A 17,724-nucleotide genomic window follows, 5' to 3' on the forward strand; every position below is an offset into this window, starting at 1 on the left:
CTGATTTTCCGGCTGTTTAATGCGGCCCCCACAAAGGAAAATAGTCCCAAATTGAAATCCACATACTGTTGTAATGCAGTGTCTGTTTGATCAATGTCCTCTAAAGCAACAGTTCGTTTAACTCTGTTCAAAACAAAATCGTGGTACAGAGTATAGTCGTTGTGATACATCGGAGGGGCAATGAATACAGGAGGTAGCACAAACGATACATAACATGTGCCCAACCACCCCACTGGAAGCTGATGGTACCCCTTCGTTCCACAGATGAAGTAGGTGTTTCGGGATGCAACAAATGAAATGCCATTCGGGCTATCAAACGTGAGAGTAATATTACATTCACTTTTCCCCACTGCAATCGTGCCCTTGTTTCTGATGCATAAATCGGCTTTGGTGGCAATGACATTTATGACATGAGCACTGGATACATTCACGTTTCGCTGATTGCTATATATTCGTGGGGCAGACACATTATCAGGCCTGTATTCTTCCCATTCAAAACGTGTACCCTCTGCCCGCGGAAACCCATCCTTGTCATGGGGACATTCTTTATTTAGACGAAAAAGCACCCCCCCTTTTGTTGGCCATCTCAAAGTAAAGAGGAGAGTGTACCAGGCATTGCAAGACCCATTGTGCGAAAACGGGAGTGGAATAAGTGGGGTGCCCCCTCTCTTCTGGTGCCCAGGCAACATTCCACACACCCAGCAGTTGGAGGTATTGGTCATGTTATGCGTGTGGTGAAGAATCTGAATGAAGCTGTTTTTTAAATACGTTTGGCGATGGCGTTCTTCATGGAAGGGCAATGTAAAATGGAAATGTTCAGACGGTGCCGGGGTAGTCGGCAGCAAATGTTCACGTAAAGGCACCACAAGTTCGACTACCCAGGCTATAACAGCTATCACCACAATGGTTAGAACAAAAAGAAAGGCACCCAATAGTTTCTTGTCACGAGATGCCGTTGATGCTATAGTCCAAAGAAGTCTGTGCAAAGTCTCAAATGACACAAATTGTTCACAAGTTTTCACAAATAGTCTCAGATACACGTACGTGTATACCTAAAAAAAGAAAAATGCGGTGCTGAACTCCGAGGTAGCCGTTGTTTTCTTCTCCGGGCCAAGACGGGTGTCGCTACTCTGGCAGAACTGATCCCCCCCCCTTGGAATTCCCGGTTTCCGTTTCACAAACCTGGAGCGGTTACCAACCAGTCTAAAAAGGGAACAAAAATCTTCTTTATCGCGGTCGTAGATTGTAGCGCTCTCTTCCAGCAGCAGATTGGTCCGGGAAGGCTCCCTCTACTTCGGCCGACGTCACAGCTGGGCTCTTTTCTTTCTCCAAGATCTCTTTATAATCAGTCAGCACAGCAGGAGTCACCAGATCCGGAGAGACTCGGCGACAATGTGTCGAATGCACCCACCGCTTCCTGTTGGTCACTCGTACGGCGGTGCGGGTCGCCAGAAGGACCTGCTCGGGGCCCTTCCACCTGGGCTCCAGACTGCTTGCTCTTTCAAACGAACGGATCATCACATGATCCCCAGGACGAAGATCGTGGCCCTCTCCAGTAGAGTTGTCAGGGAGCGCTTCTCAAACCTGTTGATGAATGGAGAGCAAATCATTTGTTAATCGTGCCAAATAATCATTCATCATAACACAAGGCACATCATGTATTAATCGCGGCTTGGGCACCCCCCAGATATTCATGGGGCGGCCAAACACCACCTCATAGGGCGTAAGGCCAGTTCGTGAGTGGGGTACTGATCTAAGAGAGAGCAGTGCTAGCGGCAATGCATCTGGCCACTTCAACGATGTAGACGCCACGATTTTGGCCAGCTTAAGCTTTAAGGTGGCATTGTACCGCTCGACCAAACCTGCTGACTGAGGGTGGAATACAGCGTGGAACTTTTGCTGAATCCCTAACCCCTTCAGTACATATTCCACAATCTTTCCAACAAAATGGGGCCCATTATCGCTCCACAGAAATTTGCAAACTCCAAAGCGAGGAAAGAACTCCTTAAGCAACACCTTAGCTGTTGTCAAAGCTGTATTGTCTTTCGTGGGGTAGGCCTCAACCCATTTGCTAAAAGCACACACCACCACTAGGACGTACTTCAGGTTGTTGCAGCGCTCGAGTTGGATGTAATCCATTTGAAGCACTTCAAACGGTGCTGAAGGTGGAACGAACCCTCCTTTCGGAGTATGGGTCCCCTTCCCAGGATTGTGTTGCAAGCATACTAGGCAGGTCTGCACTACTCTCTTTGCAGTATTCGCAATCTCAGAATGTTCCCAAACTCGTGTTAAAAGCCGGGTGATTGCAAGAGCTCCGACATGGGCCAGTCCATGAGTCATCTGGACCATCGCCTGTAAATAAGCCGCAGGCAATTTCCACTTCTCCATGTCTTTGCTTCTCCAACAACCTTCATCATCTAGCACCCCCTCTGCTGCCCAAGCCGCAAGCTCAGATTCTGTAGCTGATTTTTGAATATCCCGTATCTCTGCTCTAGCATCACTCCATCTCTCGGCCTGTGATTGTACCACATACATAGGGGAGCTAGTTCGGAACATAGCCGTCTGCCTTGCTATGCTGTCTGCAAAGGCATTTCCTTGACCGACTTTATCCGTGATCTTTTTATGGGCACTGCACTTCACTATCGCTACTTTCTTGGGGCAGAGCAACGCATTTAGGAGATCACGCACTAACTCTCCGTGCATAATGTGCTCTCCGTGTGATGTCAGAAACCCACGTTCCCTCCAGAGAAGTCCGAAGTCATGGGCCACTCCAAAGGCATATCGGCTGTCTGTGTATATGTTCACACATAGGCCAGCACTCAATTCGCAGGCTCTTGTTAAAGCTATCAGCTCTGCTGCCTGAGCCGATTTTTGTGGTATTCTAGCTGTTTCTACCACCGTCTTAAGAGTCGTGATTGCATATGCTGCGGAAGTCGTACCATCTGGCAGCCTCAAACACGATCCATCAACCCACAGTTCCCCATCCACATCTGGAAGTGGCACATCCTGTAAGTCAACACGACCCTTTGTCTGTTCCTCAGTCAGGAAAACACAATCATGATGTTTTTCTTCCTGACCCTCCTCGGCCGGATAGGGCAATAAAGTCGCGGGGTTCAAAGTAGCGCATCTTTTCAATGTTATGTGTGGCGCTAAAAGTGTCAGCTCATATCCTGTAAGTCGTGCACTCGTGAGGTATTGGGTCTTTGTTTGGTTTAACAGGGCATCTACTGCGTGAGGAACCAACACCAACAATTTGTGTGATAACACTATGCCCTCACTCTGTCGTATGGCTACTGCTGTTGCCGCTACTGCTCGAAAACACCCAGGCAGCCCTCGTGCTACAGGATCCAAAATGGCAGAGAAGTATGCACATGGTCTCTGCTTATCCCCGTGTAACTGCACTAACACTGACAACGCGCACCCATCATTCTCGTGCACGTACAATGTGAAAAGTTTCGTGTAGTCTGGTGTTCCTAACACGGGTGCAGAACAAAGGGCCTGTCTCAACTGTTCAAAGGCTTTCTGACATTCGTCTGTCCACTCAAGAGGCATCGGTGTAGTTTTGGACAATAATGCTAGCAGAGGTTTTATGATATGTGAGAAACCCATGATCCATTGTCTACAAAAAGATGTCAACCCTATAAAGGCACGCACATCTCTCTGCGTGCGGGGGACTGGTGTGTCTAAAATTGCTTGAATTCGATCAGATGTTAATGCCCTCCCCTCCTTAGACAACAGATGACCGAGGTAGGTCACCTGGGGTCTACAGTATTGAAGCTTTTTCTTGGAGACCTTGTGATTGTTTTGTGCCAAAAAGGACAGCAACGCAAGCGTGCTCTGTTCACATTGTGTATAGGAGTCAGCGGCAAGCAAAAGGTCATCCACGTACTGGATGAGCGCAACGCCAGACTGCAATTCGAAGGAATCTAGTTGTCGTTTCAAAGCCTGGCTATAGATGCTAGGGCTCTCAGTATAGCCTTGGGGAACACGACAAAATCTATACGATTTATTATTGAGCGTAAAACCAAACAGATATCTGCTATCTGGGTGAACAGGAATAGAAAAGAACGCATTCTTTAGATCGATAACGCTAAAAGTGGTGGCTGTCGGTGGAACCAAAGTAAGCAAAGTCGTGATATCAGACACCACTGGGTATTGGGGAATGACAATTTTATTTATTTCACGCAAATCAATAATAAATCGATAGATCTTGCCATCTGAGTCTCTCTTAAGAATTGGTAGAATAGGGCTGTTACAGACATTATAAGGGACCTCCTCCACTACCCCTGCAGAAATCAAATCCTGGACAATATGTGTTAGTGCAATTTCGCCTTCCTTCGAGATCTTATACTGTGGCACTCATGGTAGAGGGGCCCCCTCCTTAACAGTGATATGTATTGGTGGAATACGCATCTCTCCCACATCCGTATCCGATGTCGCCCACAACGTGTGCGGCAGAGAGGCCAAAGCGGGAATATCTAAAATGACACAAAATCTGTCATGTTCAGGGCAATCATCAGGATCAGGGTAGTTGTCATTCAGAATAACCCGCACTCCTTCTGGAGCGCAGCGTATTGTTGCTCGAAAATATTTAAGCAAATCAATGCCCAAGATATTATCTGGGGTATGGGGCGATAACAAAAATTGGCCAAAACTAAAGTACTTGTCAATGCATAGTGCAAGGGGCTTGGACAATGGGCTGGGGGAGGGTGTGCCATCAAACCCTACACACGTAATCATTTCGCCAGACAGGGGAGCCCTCGGAACCAAGTTTTTCGACAGAGCGCTACGAGTAGCTCCTGTGTCGACTAGAAACTGATCAGTAGAACCCAAAATACCCGCTGTTACATATGGACCTTGCTGATCTACTGGCACTTCAACTGATTCCTTACCCCATCCTACGCAATCCTATGCATGCACATAATCCTGATGTTCCACATTCTCTCCTTCCAAAATCTGATATTGATTCCGTCTATCAAACGTATTTCGTTCGTCCTGGCCACGACCCCTCTCCTCAACCTGTCTGCGATCACCTCCTCCACCTCTCATTCCAGTATAACCTCCTCTAGACCTTCCACTACCTCGCCCACGCTGACTACGCTGTTCACGAAGTACCGGACAATCGTCGGCCCAATGCCCAAACTCCTTACAATAAGCACACTGATCCTCCGCAATGTCCGTACGCCCATACGATGCGTTACCTCCACCCCGTCTACCTCTCTCATTCCCTCTACCCTGTGTTCCCCGAACCTGCGCCAACATCACCTTCGTTTTCAATTCCTTCGTCTTTTTCTCTACATTTTCTTTAGCCTCCACTTCCTGCCGCTCATAATACTGAGCCATAGTTAACAAGGACGCAGGGGTCGCCGTGGCCCAGGAACTCTCACTCGACTTTAATCGCTTTGCAATCTCTGGTAGGAGATTAGCCACATACTTATCTACAAACAAATGCCGACCCGTATCGTCAGTTAAAGATTGACCACTGTAATCATGAAATGCCTCCTCAAAGCGTGTGAAGAAATCCGAGACTGTTTCATCTGGTTTCTGCTTGCACGACGTTAACATGGTCCAATCTATCTTTTTGGCAGGAACAAGCGTTTTCAATTTATGCAAAATAGCTGCCGGAAGATCTAGAATTAGCTGACAAGGCTTACATGCTGGTTCTCTATCTAAATCTGCAGCATTTATCTCTTTCCAGGTCCCCCCCAAAATCGTTTCGTCATTAGTTTTACGAATTTGCCTCCACATATCAGGTGGTAAAATTAGCCCAAAAAACAAATCTATATCTACAAGGGTCATCACACAAGACGATATACCCCCCTCTACCCCCTCATAGAATGCCGCTGGGTTCTTTCGGAGATCAGGTAAAGAGTTTTTCAGTGCCATAACATCTGCCCTATTCCATGGCGTATATACCCAATTGTACACAAAATACCCTTTCGCATCCTTCGACAACTTATCATCATCCGTACCTTCCCCTTTTGGTGGAACATACAAAGGCGCCGCTTCACGCATAGGCATAACATGCAACACAGAGCTCTTATCTGAACCACGAAGAGAACACTCCTTAACCGCCTCATCATTTCCCGGCTCAGACTCCTTTTGCCTCCGTTTCCGTTCCTGTCGCAAATGGGTTGTCTCATCCCGCAGCGCGATCAAATGCTTGAACAGGTCATCAACATCTGTAAGATCAAAATCACCTTTAGCTAAATTCTCACGATACACCGACAAAACTTTAGGCTCTAACGTATCAGAAAACTCACGATATGCGCTTACAACTTCATCCGCTAGGCTGGACAAAAAATACATTAATTCAAGATCCGACCACCCCGTTTTCTCTGATATCAATTGATCCTGAGTAACACTATGCTTATTCACTTTGCGAGCCCAACTACGTAAATGAGCGGACCTCTCCGCGGTAAACCTGAGAGCCGATACCCCCTTCTTGCCCAACTTATCCCGTCCGTCATCATCATAATCCACAGCTGGAGCCGTCGGCGTAACGTACGGAGGCGGTGACCGATCTAACAAAGAGAAATCATCAATTTCATTATTAAGGACAGGATAAAGTGGTCGGCGAATAGGAAATTGACCAGTCATTAGCAATTTACGCTCCCGTTCCTCCCTTTCTTTCTTCTCCTGAGCCTCCTTCTCCTCCAGCTGTAAAGCCTTATCCCGAGCAGCCTTGCGCTGCTCTTTGTCCGCCAAGGCAACCTCACGCTTCATTCGTTCACGCGCCGCTTTCTCCCACATTCGCACACAATCAAACATGTTTTGTCTAGACCTGCGTTGAAACATACATTGCTCTACAAATTGTATTTTACTCAAATCGTATGACCCGTGTAGGGGCCATTGCAATTCGGGATCGGCCTTAGTGTACTTATGCCATAATTTACTGTACATAATAGGGGGAAGGCCAAACTTAATATACATCTCCCTATTTGGTGTTCCCTCTGGGGGAGCCGGCTGTGATTCCGCTAACCTAATTGAGGTACCATCTCCTAAACAACACATTCCCCGGAGTGTACTGAAAACAGGCATGTTCAAAGAGTATCACGAAAGCGTGACACCGGACCAAATGGCACTTACAGTTCTCCACACGATTGTGCCGCTCAAAGGAAAAAACAAAGTTAGAGAAACATCTCTACATGCCTGCCTATGTGAAGTGCACTACACATATAAGTTCAAAGATCACAAATTCAAAATGTTAGCTAACTCAAATCGAAGTTCATAGAATTCGGCAAGCGTCCTCACCGATCACAAAGCACAGATTTTCAGTAAGCGTCCGAAGACTACCTTACCGAACACAATTCATAGGACTTCAGTAAGCGTCCGAAGACTACCTTACCGAACACAAAGCTTACCAAATACTCAACTGTCCAGGTTCCAACTGCCAAGGTCTTGTAAGCCAAATCAGCCAAACGGCACTCTCTCAGTGATGCGGACACTTCGAAAACTCAGTCGGAGACCGGCGCCACCTGGAAGGTCAGATCGGAAGGAAAGGAAAAAACACCGTGGCAGCCAAGACTCGGGTCACTCGTGGCAGCGCGCGCCCATGGCGGATTTCCAAGCCTTCGTCACGACCTCTCCTTCGGGCATCCGAGTCGCCGATGAGTCCCTTCGTGGTCGCCAATTGAAGTATTGCGGGGTTCCCAAGGCCTACACGCTCCAGAGATTACCCACTTACACACAAGAACTGTTGGCACGGAAACTGTAAAATGCAAAGAACAAGTTTATTAAGACCCCATGGGGTGGTGGTACACTCAAACAGCACCCTTCGGTAATGCAAGAGGTATCACACCGAACACCGGTGTGACCCCGTTTATATACAATTTTGAGGCAATAAAAGATAGGCGGCACAAGTTAAGACACAGTTTTAGAGACAAATATGGTCATGTTTTGGAACACTGCCAGCTCATTGGTGGGTTTCAAACCCGCTGGTCAGTTAGCGGCACATTCCTGAGGGTTTACGGGTCAGTAAGAACTGCGCATGTGTGGCTTGACCAACACAAAAAATAGCCTGTTGCTGGGCAGATGAGAGTGGTCAGTGGAACGGACAAAGGACTAAGGGGCACGTCGGCCACGAGGCCGCTCATGGTCTAAAATGGCCGCTGCAACATTCAAAATGGCGTTTATCGTATATAGCCAAGTTAAGGAGGACAACGTGTAGGTTCAGCTAATCGCTAATCCAAGCGGGCCAATTACGACATTAGGGCCAGATGTAGGTCGCCCAATACCGGTCGGTAACGGCCGAAATTACCAAATTTCGGCCGTTACCGACCGGTATTGGGCTTTCCAGATGTAGTTGACATTTTTTAAGGATTCTGTATTTTACCGAATTGGTAATTTAAAGATTCAGTAAAATACCGAATTCTTAACATACCGATTTGGTAAAATACAGAATCCAGGATGTAGGAAGCACCCAAGTTAGTGCATTCCTCAGTTAAGGATTCGTTATTTGCTACCAACTAGAAGTTGGTGGTAAATAATGAAAACCCTTGAAAAATCATTTTTTTTGCTTTTCCAACAGTGCCATGTTGCAGACATACATGCCCTTAGGGCATGTATGTCTGCAACTTGTGCACCCATACACAATTGAGGGGTGCAACAGGGTGTCAAAGTGATACCCTGCCACCCTTCAATGTTTCCCCCAATTACCGAATCGGTATTTACCGATTCGGTAATTGCCATTCATTCAGGAATTAATGGCAATTACCGAATCGGTAAATACCGATTCGGTAATTACCGAAATTTACCGAATCGGTAATTTTTTCGGTAAAATTACCTACATCCCATTTGCCTGTTCTTAAATACCGAATCAGTATGATTCGGTATTTAAGAATCAGTAATCTGGGATTACCTACATCTGGCCCTTAATGCCTAGTTGCCAAGCTGCGAAATCACCTGCCACTCAACCCCTGAAAATGTACATTGAGTAATCTTATCTAAAAAGTTTTTTACTACGAGGCACTCCCCTTGACTCCGTAAACGTTTGGACCAATTTCCCACCCCCCTTAGCTTCATTCTGAAAAGAGCAGCCAGTATAGATGTTAAGGCTATGCTAGATGGCGGGCAATATTTTTTATGCAGAAGCATAATCTGGCGATACCCTAGAAAGAAGAGCTTGCACCGATCTCCACACTTAGCCTGGACCTCCTGCCAATTATTATATCTCCCTCCGACTATAAAATGGCCCAACTTCTCGAAACCATTACTTTTCCAAAACCTTATCTGGCTATTCTGGATTTGGAGGCCCAGACTTTTACATCCTGTAAAATGAGTCTTCATAGAATAAAATGCCTGGAGTGTGGCACAATATTCCTGTAGTGTCTTATATCTTTTTTTTTTAAGTCTAGCAGTCTTAATAAAAGGCAGAATCTGAGATCATGCTTCCTGCACCATCTTATCAACAAGAAGCAATCCAAGGATTCCTTACAGTCAATCAAGGGAACTACTACATCTAAAACAGAAGCTTCATACTATGTACGAACTTGGGGGAATGCCAGCCCTTCCTTGACTAATATCCTGTTGAAGCACTGGAAATTTTACCCTTGAGACCTTATTGCTCCAAATCGACAGTCGAAAAATTGCTTCTAATTCTTTAAAATATGACGTCTTCATTTTTATCGGGGCATTTGAAAAAATAAAAATGTATACTGGTAAAATAGGCATTTTCATAAGAGTTACACGGCCATTTAATGTAAGAGGGAGAAGTGTCCATCTATCTAGTAATTTTTTTTTTTTAGCTTTGCCTCAAATTTATTTTATAAATTTCCACATAACTATTAGTGACATATAGAATTTCACAGCTGGTATTAAGTAGCAAGATTTCTGTCTTGTTATGATTAATTTTGTATCCCCTAATTGATTTGAACTGCGTGAACTCTGTCAACATTATTTTGATATTCTGCTCTTCAGGTATAAGATACAGAATTATATTGCATGCGTTCAATTTTGGGCATACCTGCTATTGGTGCTTTTATCTCCATATTATCCCTGATCCTAGTGGCCAGTGGTTCAATAAAAAAAGTAAACAACCCTGCTGTGTTTCCCGATTTATATCAACCATCCCTGCTAGACTAGAATTTATAAAAGCCTGGGCCCCTTGATGTAAATTCTTTAGCATGTTAGTTATTTGTGAAGTAAACCCCACCCTTCAAAGGCCATAAAAAGAGCGTCCCAGTTTACAAGATGAAATGCTTTTTCAGCGTTGGCCATCATTATTAGTGCGGGTATTTGGTTACTATTAAAAAAATGAAGTGCATGGACTAGAAACCCAGTGTTAGATGACATCAACCTTCCCGCCACAAATTCTGTCTGGTCCTTGTGGATCACCTTTTGTGCAACTAGGATAAAGCAATTTGCCCAAATTTTCATCAAAATGTTATAGTCGGTGTTTAACTGACTCATCGGTCTATATGAGCTGCCATCTTTGGGATTCTTACCCTTCTTGACAAAACTAACTATAGTAGATTCTATAAAAGTTGATGGGACCTCACCTTCTGCTTTCATAAAATTAAAATTCTCAACCAGAAATGGTATTAGTTCTTCTGAAAAAGTCTGATAAAACTCCATTGGAAGGCCATCGTTACCACAAGCCTTTCCACAGGGCATTGAGGCAAGGGCCTGTTTGATTTCTGCTACTGTCGGCGTTCCACACACTGCTGCACGGTCCCGCCCACTCCCTCTCAAAAGGGATAGCGCCGAGGCGTGCTGGAGGCCATCGCCAGCCGCCAGGTACCCTGTTCTTTTTATTCTTTTACTCTTTTTTCCTCTATTATCTCATTACTCTTTACACTCTCATCTCCTACTGATGGCCATAGTTCAATACACGAGTCAGGAGCTACACTCCTTAAATACTGCTCCCTGCCCTCAACATAGCTATCTCTCAGCCCAGGCACTCTCCCAACCCAGCTGGGAATCCCTAACTAAACCCTACAAACTCAGCCACAATAAAAGCAAACCCTTATCACAAACCCTACCTAAACTCACCTGCCTGTACTGCAATGCTCGGTTCTTCCCTAAGCACGCACTAGAAATATGGTCACTGCTAGACAGCGAAAAGCTATTTCTCGTGACTGAAACCTGGCTCCAAGACTCCTCCTTACCCGACATCGCTGTACCCTTGCCTCCTGACTACAGGATATTCAGACTGGACCAAGTCGGAAAAAGAGGAGGGGGCACCGCAATCATCTATAGGCCTTATATCTCACTACACGTTATTGATACCTTCCTGGCTAACTGGGGCGAGCTGTGTATCATCTCCTTCGTGACAGGAAACAACGAGCTATGTAAAGTTGCCCTTCTCTACAGGCTCCCTGGTACCAAAACCAATTTCCTCAACAATCTCATGGAGACAATAGCCACTCACACCCTAGCCTCTAGCATTTTTATCTTGGTTGGGGACTTTAACTATCACGCCAAATTCACTCTAGATCCCCACACCTGTGACCTTATCACCAGCATTAACTCATTAGGTCTAAACATGTTAGCAACTGGCCCCACCCACAAGGCAGGCCACACATTAGATCTCCTATTCACAAATTCATCCAATGTGGTGGTTGATCTAATCTTCCCCGTCCTATGGTCAGATCACTTTGTCATCAGGTTCCACATCTCCACAAAAACAACACAACTAGTCAAAAACCACGTGAAATGGAGCAGGCCTTGGAATAAGATAAACATCGAATCCTTCACCACTCACTTTTCTACCCCGTCCATCACAATGCGCACCGACTCCAATAACGCCGCAATTACCCTTGAACTTGCAATTACCTCTACCCTGGACCTAATTGCCCCCAAAAAAGCAGCCAGAGCCCCTATCAAACTCTCCCCATGGTTCACCCCAACTTAGATATAACCAAACAATCGACAAGGGCAGCTGAACGTAAATGGCTACATACTAAGAATCCAACAGACAGACTACTGTACAAAACAGCACACAGACGCTATATGAATGAGATCGCCATATCTAAAAGAACCTATTTGGGGAACAGGATAAACGCGGCAGCGAACTCACACAAAGAGTTATATAAAATAGTTAAAGACTTTACGAACCCTCTGGCCTGCCTGCCCCCTCCTGTTGAGTCCCAGGACTGGGTCAACACCCTTTTATCCTATTTCCAGGATAAGATAAATACTATCCAAGCTTCTTTCCCCAAGTCAACAAACATAAGGGCTCTCAACTCACCCCCCAATCAGCCCATCACGCTCCTTCATCCGCGTGTCGCAGTCCTCAATGAATTTCAACCATTCTCACTAACCGAAGTAGCTCACGCATTGAACAAAATCAAATCCGGATCCCCCACAGACCCTGCCTCCTCTCATATTCTTGCCAAAATTGTGCCTGCTCTGATTGCCGATCTCACGAAAACCCTCAATCTCTCTGTATCCCACGCCTCTGTCCCCTCTCACTGGAAAAAGGCCATCATAAGACCTATCCTAAAAATACCTCGGCTGACCCCAAACTGCTTCCCAACTACCGCCCTATCTCCCTTTTACCAATATTTGGGAAAATTATGGAATCCCTTATCACTAAGCAACTATGTAAACACCTAGAGGACAACCAGCTGCTTGACCCTTCTCAGTCAGGATTCAGGGCTCACCACTGCACTGAAACAGATCTACTAGAGATTGTGGATAACATCAGGCTCACACTAGACGCCTATCATTCCGCCATCCTGGTCCTACTGGATCTGTTGGCAGCCTTCGACACCATCTAACACAGCATTCTCCTAGAGCGTTTGCTGGAGATGGGTGTCGAAGGCACAGCCCTACTCTGGATTAAAAGCTACCTAACTGACCGGCGTTCAAAGGTGCAAATTGGGCCTTTCACTTCAAATAGCCAAGATAACGACAAAGGGGTTCCTCAGGGTTCAATTTTGAGCCCTACCCTGTTCAATTAATATGTATCCCCCCTCGCACGAGTAATAAGAGCACACAGCTTTGATACCATGTCCTATGCTGATGATACACAGCTACTGATCACCCTAGGCCCTGATCCCAAAGATACCCAACTCAGATTCCAAAAGTGCATGATCTCAATCAAGGACTGGATGACTAACAACTTCTTGATGCTCAATGCGGGTAAAACAGAGATCGTGCTTTTTGGAAATGCCCACAAATACTGGACTGAGGAATGGTGGCCGCCATCTGTTGGGCCCTGTCCCCCTCCCAAGTCCTCGGTCCGTAACCTGGGTGTGACAATCGACGACAAGCTGTCCATGGCCAGCCATGTCAACAAGATAGTGCACACAAGCTTTGGGCTGATGCGCAACCTCAAGAACATTTTTAAATGGATCCCCCTTTCCTCACGCATGCCCCTAGTCCAAGGCCTTATCATAAGTTGGTTGGACTAGGGTAACGCACTTCTTGCTTCCATTAATGAGACCCTCCTGGCTAAACTCCAGGTCTTACAGAATACCGCAGCCAGGATGGTCCTTGATCTCCCCCCCCCGGTCCCCATCTTTGCCCAATCTTAGAACTCTCCACTGGCTCCCGTCAGAAAACGCATAAACTTTAAAGTCTGCTGCCTGGTCCACAAGACCATCAATGGATAAGGCCCCAAATACCTGGAGAAGAAACTTGCCAACCATTGTCCGGTCAGAACCCTTCGTTCTGCCAACAAGTCTCTCCTAACCATCCCCAAAGTCCGCACCGTTAGGAATGGTGATAGATCCTTCTCTAAACGAGCCCCAGCTGCCTGGAATGCCCTCCACCTAAACATCAGGACTGAACCCAATCACTTGAGATTCCGAAAACTCCTAAAAACTTTGCTTTTCTAGCTTTTGGCTACCTGGTTAAACCCCTTTCTTTGCATCTGCAAGCGCTCTGAGACCTACGGGTGATTTATGCGCTATACAAACACAAAATACATACATACATACTGTAATTACAGCTGCTATTTCCTCTACCTGACTATTTGATATCTGTGGATGCTTAGTATCATGAAAATATTGACTTATGTCCTCAGTTGAAGCCGTATATTTTGTTGCATACAACTTATAATAGTGTTCTAAAAAGATTTTTGGGATCTTATACTTATCGGAAGCCAAGACCCCAGTCCCAAGTTTCTGTTATTCTGTAATTAATGTGGCCTCCTGCTTAACAATGGTTGAACAAGCCAAAAATGTACCCACCATCTGACTTTCCTCATATACGCGCTGATAAAGCATCCGTAAACTATTTCTCTTCTTTAAAATAGAAAATTACCTTAAATCCTGCTTGGCTTTGGGGGGGCGTGGCCAAGCGGGCTTCGACGGGGGACATGTCCCGCTGAGGCTCCGGGATCGGGTGCACTTATTGCCCATTACCAGGCGTTGCCAAGACCAGCGAGGACACCAATCAGGTGTCGGAAAGTGCACATAGCAAGGGGCTGCCGGAAATCTGTACCGGGACGTGCTCCTAACGCCCGAAACCGAGCAACCTAGCCTGCAGGCTCCCGGAAGTGAAATGGCACCCAGATAGTCGGTTGCATACTCGGAAATCCTGGACCGGGGCCCCAGATCGCACACCAGAAACAGCATCCGGACACACAAGCGAGGACACAGCAGGTGAGTGGGGACTTTGACACTGCGGCAGCCTACCGGAATCCCTCTGGAGAACTAGCGGAGGCAGGAGGCGGCAGCGACAATCTGTGGCAGCCGCCATTTTTGGCGTTGCTGTCCCACGCCTTCGCCCCACAGTCTCACAATCGTATTGAGGGCAGTTGAGCCGCTTTATATTGATGGGCTGCGGTTTTGGGAACTGGGGGTGTTGCTCATTGCCCCCCTTTGCACCTTAAGGAACGACGTACCAGACCACAGTCGGCCAAGGGTGCCTGACCTCAACATGGCGCCTTTTAATGATTGAGGCTGATGTTTTTGGAGCGTCTGGAAGCCCCTCAGTGACCACTGCACCAGCAAAAGAGAGGTGAGCAGCAGATTACATACCACCAAGGGCACTCCCTAAGGAACTTCTCCCTTTAGCCGTGAAAATCGGACGATCCTGCAAGGGAGCCTGACTGACCCTAAGATGGCGGCCAAGTAATTCAGACTCTTCCGATTTAGATCTATTCGCCAGTGCCCTGGAGAGGCGCACGACTAGCCCACCAACCACCTGGGGCTCCCCGCAAAGTCTACTTTCCCTGGGCATCTCATATATTGCACAGCATCCTCCTGAACAGCACCCGCCTCTTCCCGCAGCGACAAAATGACGTACTCAACACGGAGGAGACCGGAGCAAGACCCCCCTGCACCCCCAGATGCCCACTAAACGGCTATACGCTCTCTCCTCTGTCAAGTGGGTGCCATCCCTCCAGCGAGACCACACTGCTCAACATATATACAGCGAATGCCGCACCACGCAACATTGCCTCAGCCTTAATAACAATGGGGAAGCCGAGGGCATCGCAGCAGATCACGGTCCCTGAGACCGCCCCAGAGAACATGCCGAAGAACCCAACCTGTGCCCCAACCACAGCACCTTCCCCCTACCTGTTCATCTCGGACAAACTGGACAAGGTACTATCCGCCATCAAACTCTCCAGGCTGTCCATGGAAGATCGACTCGGCGCCCTCGCAACAGACGTCAACCTAATACGAGATGACCACTGCAAATTGGCAGACAAAATACGGGAAGACAAGAAGACACCGGCCGACCCGCAACCCACAATCAAAGCACAACAGAAGACACTACGAGACGTCCTGAGCCGGCTAGCCACCAGGAGGAGCGCGCAAATGATTTAGAGGGACGCTCGAGGCACTGCAACATTCGCGTTTTGGGCCTCCCAGAGGGTATTGAAGGCGTGAACCCGCTGGAGTATCTAGAAGCATGGGTGAAATCCTTCACCCCTGCATTGGACCGAACAGCATTCTTTTCCATCGAACGCGCCCACAGAGTTCCAGCCCGTAGACCACCACCGGGGAAAGCTCCCAGACCGATGCTGGCGAAGTTCCTACATTTTCAAGACCGCAACGCGGTACTCCGAGCGGCCAGACAAGCGCCCCCCCCTGCGGGTGGAAAATAAACAAATAATGATCTTCCCTGACTATGCGCGAATGGTGCAGCAACAGAGGTCCTCATTTCTGGAGGTCAAACGTCAGCTACGAGCGAACAATATCCAATACTCTCTACTTTTCCCGGCTCGCCTCAAGGTCCTTTTTAATGGCTCTGCCATCTTTTTCGCAAATGCAGAGGAAGCGCACGAATGGGCGGATCAACACTGCACACAACAACCCAAAGCCGAGACAACTCGAGGCTCACCCTTCAAAGCACCGCGCACCAGAAGGCGCACCCCGAAGCAACAGCGTAGCGGATCGTGCAAAGCTATTGGCACCCAAGACTCTCCGGATCTGGAACAGATCATGAAGGAAAGACGGGAAGTTCTACAGGCAGTGATCCACCTGCAGGCCTCCCCCAGCACGGGGGACATTGATCGACCCCCACACATTTTTTCATCGGAAGGAGAGGACAACAGCGATGGAACGCTATCCGGAACGGACTTGGTCACACCACCCGTGGTCACCCCTCAGACAGCAGATGCCATATTGGATGGACAATTGTCTACCACCCCACCCTGAGATGACCTGGTAGAGACTGCTGTTAGAACCCACTCCACTCAAGCACTCCTGGTGAATCCATACTGCATTGACATGGCCTGACACATCTCAGGCAACGCACTATGATGCTACTATAGCCCGATCAACGTTACTCCTCGCACACATGCACCGCCACCCCCTTTGCATTTTGTAGTACTTCTCCAAAGTTTCTTGAGGGAGCCAGTTTGGACGCATCGTCACCAACGATGGGTCCTCAGTATTGGGTCAGTTTCCCGACCCCACTGTTTATTACCCCAGTTCAGAAATGTCCTGTCCCTCCCTGGATCTTCACACCACAGGGTACCTGCAAAGCACGCCTAGGCGACATTGTATCTCACATAGGTGCATCATGCCACTGGGGGATCACTGACCTACCCGCCACGTCAGCACGCGAAAACAATCACACATGGCCATGACAACACAGAGCATGGATATTAGCATCCTCACACTTAATGCTAGAGGCCTGCACGCTCCGAGCAAACGCTATGCGGTGTACTCATATACAAAACGCCAGAACGCGCGGACCGTGTTTCTGCAGGAGATGCACCTCACAGCGGTGGAGATAGGCAAACCACAGGCCAAGTGGCGCGGAACAATATGTGCCATGTCCTACTCGGCATTTGCCGGTGGGGCACTGATTTTAAGAACTCAGACGGGTGGTGGACAAGGAGGGTAGATACGCCCTGTTTGAGGGACTCCTGGACTGGCAGGCAGTCTTACTGGGAAGCATATACGCCCTGAATGTTGAGCAGGATAAATTCTGTGACCGCCTTACAAAAGTCCTTGCCCAATTCACCCCTATACCATGGCTACTGGGGGGAGATTACAACTGTATACTAGACCCCAACTTGGACTGATCCTACCCCCCCTCCTCTCGCGCACTCGTCCACACTTAGGCAAATTGAACGGTTTAAGACATGGGTCACACAATTGGCACTCACAGATGCATAGAGAATGCAGCACCCACAGGCAAGACTGTACTCGTTCCACTCTATCCCACACAACCTGCGGGTCCGTTTAGATAGATTCTTATGCTCGACGGCGCTATTCCCCAAAATACACCACTCGGACTACATGGGTAGGATTGTTTCTGACCATGATGCCTACATCCTGAGACTTAACTGGAGACCCCCACACCCTCTCGTCC

The sequence above is a fragment of the Lissotriton vulgaris genome, chromosome 4_1 (genome assembly GCF_964263255.1).
Source record: "Lissotriton vulgaris chromosome 4_1, aLisVul1.2, whole genome shotgun sequence".
NCBI lineage: Eukaryota > Metazoa > Chordata > Amphibia > Caudata > Salamandridae > Lissotriton > Lissotriton vulgaris.